The sequence below is a fragment of the Pholcus phalangioides genome, unplaced genomic scaffold (genome assembly GCF_987345545.1).
Source record: "Pholcus phalangioides strain wild (caught in Gottingen) unplaced genomic scaffold, Ppha-v1.0 ptg000008l_1, whole genome shotgun sequence".
In the NCBI taxonomy this organism is placed as follows: Eukaryota; Metazoa; Arthropoda; class Arachnida; order Araneae; family Pholcidae; genus Pholcus; species Pholcus phalangioides.
The window spans coordinates 6,966,711-6,972,710 of NW_028301601.1; positions in this window are offsets into that span (position 1 = coordinate 6,966,711).

The window sequence follows — 6,000 nt, forward strand, 5'->3', positions numbered from 1 at the left end:
CATGCACTCACTCATTCACCCACTCACTCACTCATTCACCCACACACTCAGTCACTCGCCTCCTCAGTCGGTAACTCGCTCGCTCGCTTGCTCACTTACCCTATCGCCCCCTCACCGGAGGCGCCGACGTGAAGAAAACATTAGAGGGGCTGAAAATTCCTGATCGTCCCGTATATACGGGACTCAAGCGCGTATGCAGGAGGAGGATGGTGCATTTCATTGTTTTTTTTCAGAAATCATTGGGGCCTCGCATGGCCTCATCCCCTAGGTTCCAACGCCTATGTCCCTAGCTCACTCCGGCTCACTCATTCACTCGCCCACTCACTTAGTATCTCGCTCACTCCCTCACTATTTCGCTCGCTCGCTCACCTGCTCACGGACTTGGTAGCTTCGTGTCGAACTGTTGTCGGTGAATTTTCCGGACTCGGAGTCGAATGGGGGCCTGACAAATAATGTACACTTATTTCGCATATTTTTTCTATTTTAATGGGCCCCACAAGAAAATGTCTGCCCGGGGCCACTAGAAGGTACGCTACGGCTCTGATGAGACCTATTGGTGTATGAGCAGCCATCTAGCGATGAATTCGTGAACTTGCAGACGAACTTCTAAATACTAAAATGACGATAGGTTCTTTGTTTTGGACGTCTGCTTGTGCCCTGAAGAAATAACTGAACTTGCTATTCAGTTCAGTTTGTGGGCTGTGCTCGTAAAGCCGGGTTTTCCTAGGAGCAGGTTTCCTGTGCCGCGCGTAACGTGATTCGCCCAGCGCGACACGTCGTCCACTCACCAGTAAGAAAAGCAGCATGACTGTTTTCCTACAGAGCGCAATACGCCTGATGACAGCGCTTTACGTCGGGCGTGATTAACCGACTGCTTCTGGAGGAGTCAAATGCGTCGTGCGCCGCGGTTTTGCCCATATTCTCTTCACTCTTGTGTGCTTTCTTTTCCTTCCCTTCAAACCGAAGCATGCAGACGACAGAGTAGCTGATGCCAAAGCCATAAACTTCATATAGACGCCCTGATCTGATGCGCCTTGCTAGGAAAACACAAACGCGTAGCGTGATTATGTAACACGTTTCCGTCGGTGCGAAATAGTCTAATTCGGTTCACGCTGCGCAACAAACCTATTCCTAGGAAAACCCGGCTTAAGGAACCATACTGAATGAAGATTTCTGCTGCCGTCTGTTTTATCTTAGGTTCTTTGTTTTGGATGTTTCCGTATGCCCCGAAGGAAGAACTGAACTGGCCGTTCAGTTCAGTTTGTGGGCTTCACTCGTAAGGAACTGTATTGAATGTTGTCGTCTGCTTTATTTTAGGTTCTTTGTTTAGGGCGTTACCTTATGCTCCGAAAAACGAACTGAACTTGCCATTCAGGTAGTTAACAGTACTATGAGCGGGTCCGTTCCGCTCATAATTATTCGTAATTATTTGAATATAAAGGTAATTAGTTAAAATTGTTAATTTATTTAAATGGTTAATTGTTTAAGGATTATTTTGTGTTTAAAAGATTAATTGAAAGGTGACTAGGTAACAGGTGTGGTATTGAGACTTGGTGTTTGGTAACTTGACTTTGGGTAGTTGTAAAGAACACGTGCAGGGCGGCCACGAGTGATATAAGATTAGGTAAGAAAGGAAGAACGTGCTTTAGGCCAACTGCCGATGAAGCACAATTCATCTGGCAAGGTATGAAGCTACGAAATAACAATGTAAGATGGAAAATACCTGAATAGTGGATGTTAATGGATTCGGGACCTTCACTGAAAGGAAGATGCAATTTGAACGCAACTTGAAAAGAGAGAGGGTATTGAAGAATGAGGAGATTAGAATGAGATCGAATCGTCATGTATAGGCCACCCTCAAGCAAACTGTCGGTACGACGTTCACACGGGTGTATAACCGTCACCTGGCATGCTCAAGGCTTGGTGACAGGAGAAGGGTGTTTTTCTAAAATACGTGAATAGGAGCTGTAACGGAATGAGATTCGATTCCTGAGGCGTAGGTGTGGAGAAGTTAGGGAGAGCGAGAATAATGAAATAGACGTAAGAGAGGAACTATACAATACAAAGCGGCATTGCAATTAGAGCACCTGTGCTCTGCTTGTAACATGGGGGTCGCCTTAGGTATGGATATGAAGGTGACCGGTGCACGTGGGCATTCTGATTATTTAGGAAGGGGCGAATTTTATTTGGGATGAATGGCACCGATCTTCTCCGGAATGGTCACGCGTAAGTCCAATCAAATTGCCCTTGCTTGAGGCCGCAAATTGAAATGTAGCACGGAAAGAAAACTTGGAAGACGGAGCGAATCCTGGGTTCTAGGGAGGAGCCGAAGAGGATGTAAAATCAGGGGGCTGATGATGAAAAGAGATAGTAAGAGGGGGTCAGACTCTAGAGTAAGATGGAGAGTAAGAGATAGTAGGAGAAGAGTAAGAGAGATAGGAAGAGAGATAGTAGGAGAGATGGAGTAAGAGATAGTGGAGAGTCGCGGAATATAAGGAAGAAAAAGGATAGAGTGCCGCCCTAGAGAAAGTGCCGTGCGGGAAAAACAGCAGCAGCTAAGATGGCAAGGCGATCACACACGAGGACTGGGGTGAGTACACCACTCTATCGTTTCCTTAACCCGTAATGTCCAGTTAGGAAAGTGTTGAATTCTTATATAGTGTGTAATGTCTCAGATACAGTATAGGTTAATCGCATTGGTGCTGATCGCATAAAGCAGTAATTGTTAAGGAGATACATTATAGTCTATATTGATGTATGCTGTGTTAAACTTCTCTATTAAATAATTTTTTAACTTCTAACTTGCCTCCGTGCGTTTAATAACTGGGTTATTGTATGGTAATTTGTTTTTTTTGTCTTAAACACAACGCAACTGTACGATCGAATGTTGAGAATGAATAATTGATTAAATACTTAGTAATTAAGTAAAAGTCAGCATGATGAGCGGGCTGACAGTACTGAATGAAAATTTCTGCTTCTCGAATCCTAATTTTGCTACCACCGAGTCGTCTTTAATTTCTAACCTAGATGGCAGCACTGCCAGTATGAATTAAACTTTAAATATTAGTTCAAACAGCACGAGCTAGTGATAAAAAAGGCGCAACTCAGGGTTGGTCAATCAGTGCTGTCACTTTTTTGTGTATCTGCTATACAATGTTATCTTGCTTCCTTTTGTACTTGTAATAATTTCCTACCTCTCGCACATGCGTTACACTTCACTCATACTTTGAAAAACTGACGGCAGATGGCGCCACCACTCACAACTTCGCGTCACGTTTAATACACATACACGCATTCCAACATGTATCAATTCGTTAGAAATTACGCAGAGGAATATGTACGAGATTGAGAGTCTCCAGGGCTGGACATATCGTTCGACTAATGTCTGGATTATTGTCCGACATGCCCAGGACATATAAAAAATTTCGACCGGGCATGATTTTTTCTCTCCAAATGCCCAACTTGGACATCACTCGTTTTTTTTTATTCATCGACGATGGTGCAAGTGGCTCCTACACGCATGCGTGAAATTCCATATAAATAACTTGTTTGGCAGTCGTGACTAGGGTTAACAACCGTCGTCAATACAAGCGTCCTCCTGCGTTTCGGAAAATTCACCCTTTTGTCTTCCTTTCTTTTCTCTCTCTCTCTCTCAGGTTTCCTAAAATTATTTTTCTTTCTGGTGGACAAAAAGTCCGTAGAATCTTTAGAAATTCATAAAAACAGGAAAAATAAATGAATTAAAAAACGGTTTGTAGGGTTAAGGTCTGGACACACATATCAGCACCGTGCCAGGACCGTAGCTTGGACGTCAGTTGGCCGTGACCCGGCTTGTCCCCCGTCAGACCACAACTTTCCGCGTGTAGCCCGTGCCGTCACCGTATGCTGGTCATCGAACCGTGTCAGTTTGCTTTAAGATTTTGACGTAGCCGGTTCAAAACTGTTCAGCAAATTTAGTAATGGTGATTTGGCTATAATAGCCGTATCGTTGGAAGAGGAGAATTTGAAAAGAAAAGATGCAAAATCGAGAAAAAAAATGGGTAAAAAAATGCTATTGCATTGTGTGTGCTTTGGGGCAAGTAAATGAAGTTTTTATATGAAATATTTTTATATTAACAATCACATCTATTGCATTGAATTCAATATTTTGGGACGGCAAAACAGATTTTATAGCAAAATATAAATGTCTCATGGATAAGATGGTAAAATTTGTGTAGGCTTCCATTTAAATCAGATAAAATTTTATTAAATTAATTTTGCATTTTCACAAAATTTCTTTAATGTTTGTGATATAATCAATCTTCTCCCTACGCCACCAGGCCATAATTTATTTGAGATTATCCAGGCGTTAATAAGAAACTATTGTTTACTTCAGAGTTTCAGATTAAAAATTGTTCAAGATAAATTTTTTATTTGGGTTTTCAATTTTAAATGTAAATTCTAAAATATTTAATAGATGTGTACAACAATTTAATGTATGGGATGAATAAAGTAAATACTACTGTAAATAATCTATCCATATATGCATATAATCTTCTGTCTCTGTGTGTGTGTGGTGTTTTTTATTTGGACTAACCTCCACCAAATTGCTTTGTATGTACCAAACAGGGACTTGCAAGAACTGTATATAGAATCTGAAGAGCAGTTGAGAGTAAAAAGAGAGATGGCCAGGCCGGGTGCTGTTTGACTGTGTATATATATTTTTTTGTTTATATGCCGTTGGCAGAAAGGGAATAATTTCCTGGAGAGATATATTGAGAGAAAAAAGTCACTAAAAAAGTAAAAAATACCCGTGGAGAGAGTTACTCTTCCTCATACACATACACATTTTCTTGCTTTTCTTCAGAATCAACAGTCATTTGTTGGGGCAGATGGTGTCAAATTGCGGTAAGACCCCAGCTGTGTGGGTGCGTACTACCAAAGTCTCCTAGATACTATTAGGAGGCTTTGATACTACCCTTCCTCACAATCACATAGAAACAGCATATCCCACTTTCTGTACGTATGTAGAATCTTCTAACCCAGAATTCGCCCCTCTGCACATTGCGATTGGTGACAAATATAGTGGCAATCGTTGGAAGTGTTTAGTCTCCCGGGGCGTTTTTTTCCGTTTGCATAACAATATTCGATAATTTAAAGTGTTTATTGCCAAAGTCAGTCTCTTGAACAGCAATGTCCGATGGCATGGCCTTCACAAGGGAGGAGATGGCAGAGCACCGAATAGTGTTCAGTGGAGGAGTGATGACAGAGCACCAGCCCCGGAAACTAAGATGATTATTATCTCTTTTTTCACTCCATAAATTTACTACACAGGATCCCCATAAAAAGCCCGATCTGGAAACCCACCAAAGATCCCAGCCCAGGGGTCCTGTTGCAGGATGTGTGGGGGGGGGGGGCATGTCGGATATAGCGAAGCATGTTGCGTGTTCTGATTCATGTTCTTTCATGTTGCTAAGTACTAAATTTAAAATGTTTCCAATATTTTCATATACGGTAAAAAAAGTTTGAACCATTCATTCTCTATCGAACGCATGTTCGAACCGAAATAGTGTTTTATTTATGGAGAATTGGGGATTGAACACATTCACACAGTTTTTAAGTTCATTATTCTTTTAATAAAAATCTCCAAACGCAATTTTGCTACATGCTGTTAAATAGGGGGGACGGGTGTTTAGTCTGAAAGGAAATATTTTTAAGCTCATGTGAAAGCCACGAAACTTGTACAAAATGTCGGAACTTCGGCAGTATTACGATAATAATTTCGAATCACACATTTTCAATGTCCCAGTTAGCGCTGAGAAATATCCGTCCAAAAAAAATAATTAAACACACAATTAAATGTTAATTGTGTTAATGTTAAATGTTAATTAACACTAAAATCGAAGGAGATAATTTTAAACTAATGAGAGAAACCGTTTCCGAAACTAATGAAAAATTTAGAATCGAGGGATTAAAAATAATTGGGAGAAATAATTTCGGTAAATATTAAAATTTAGAATT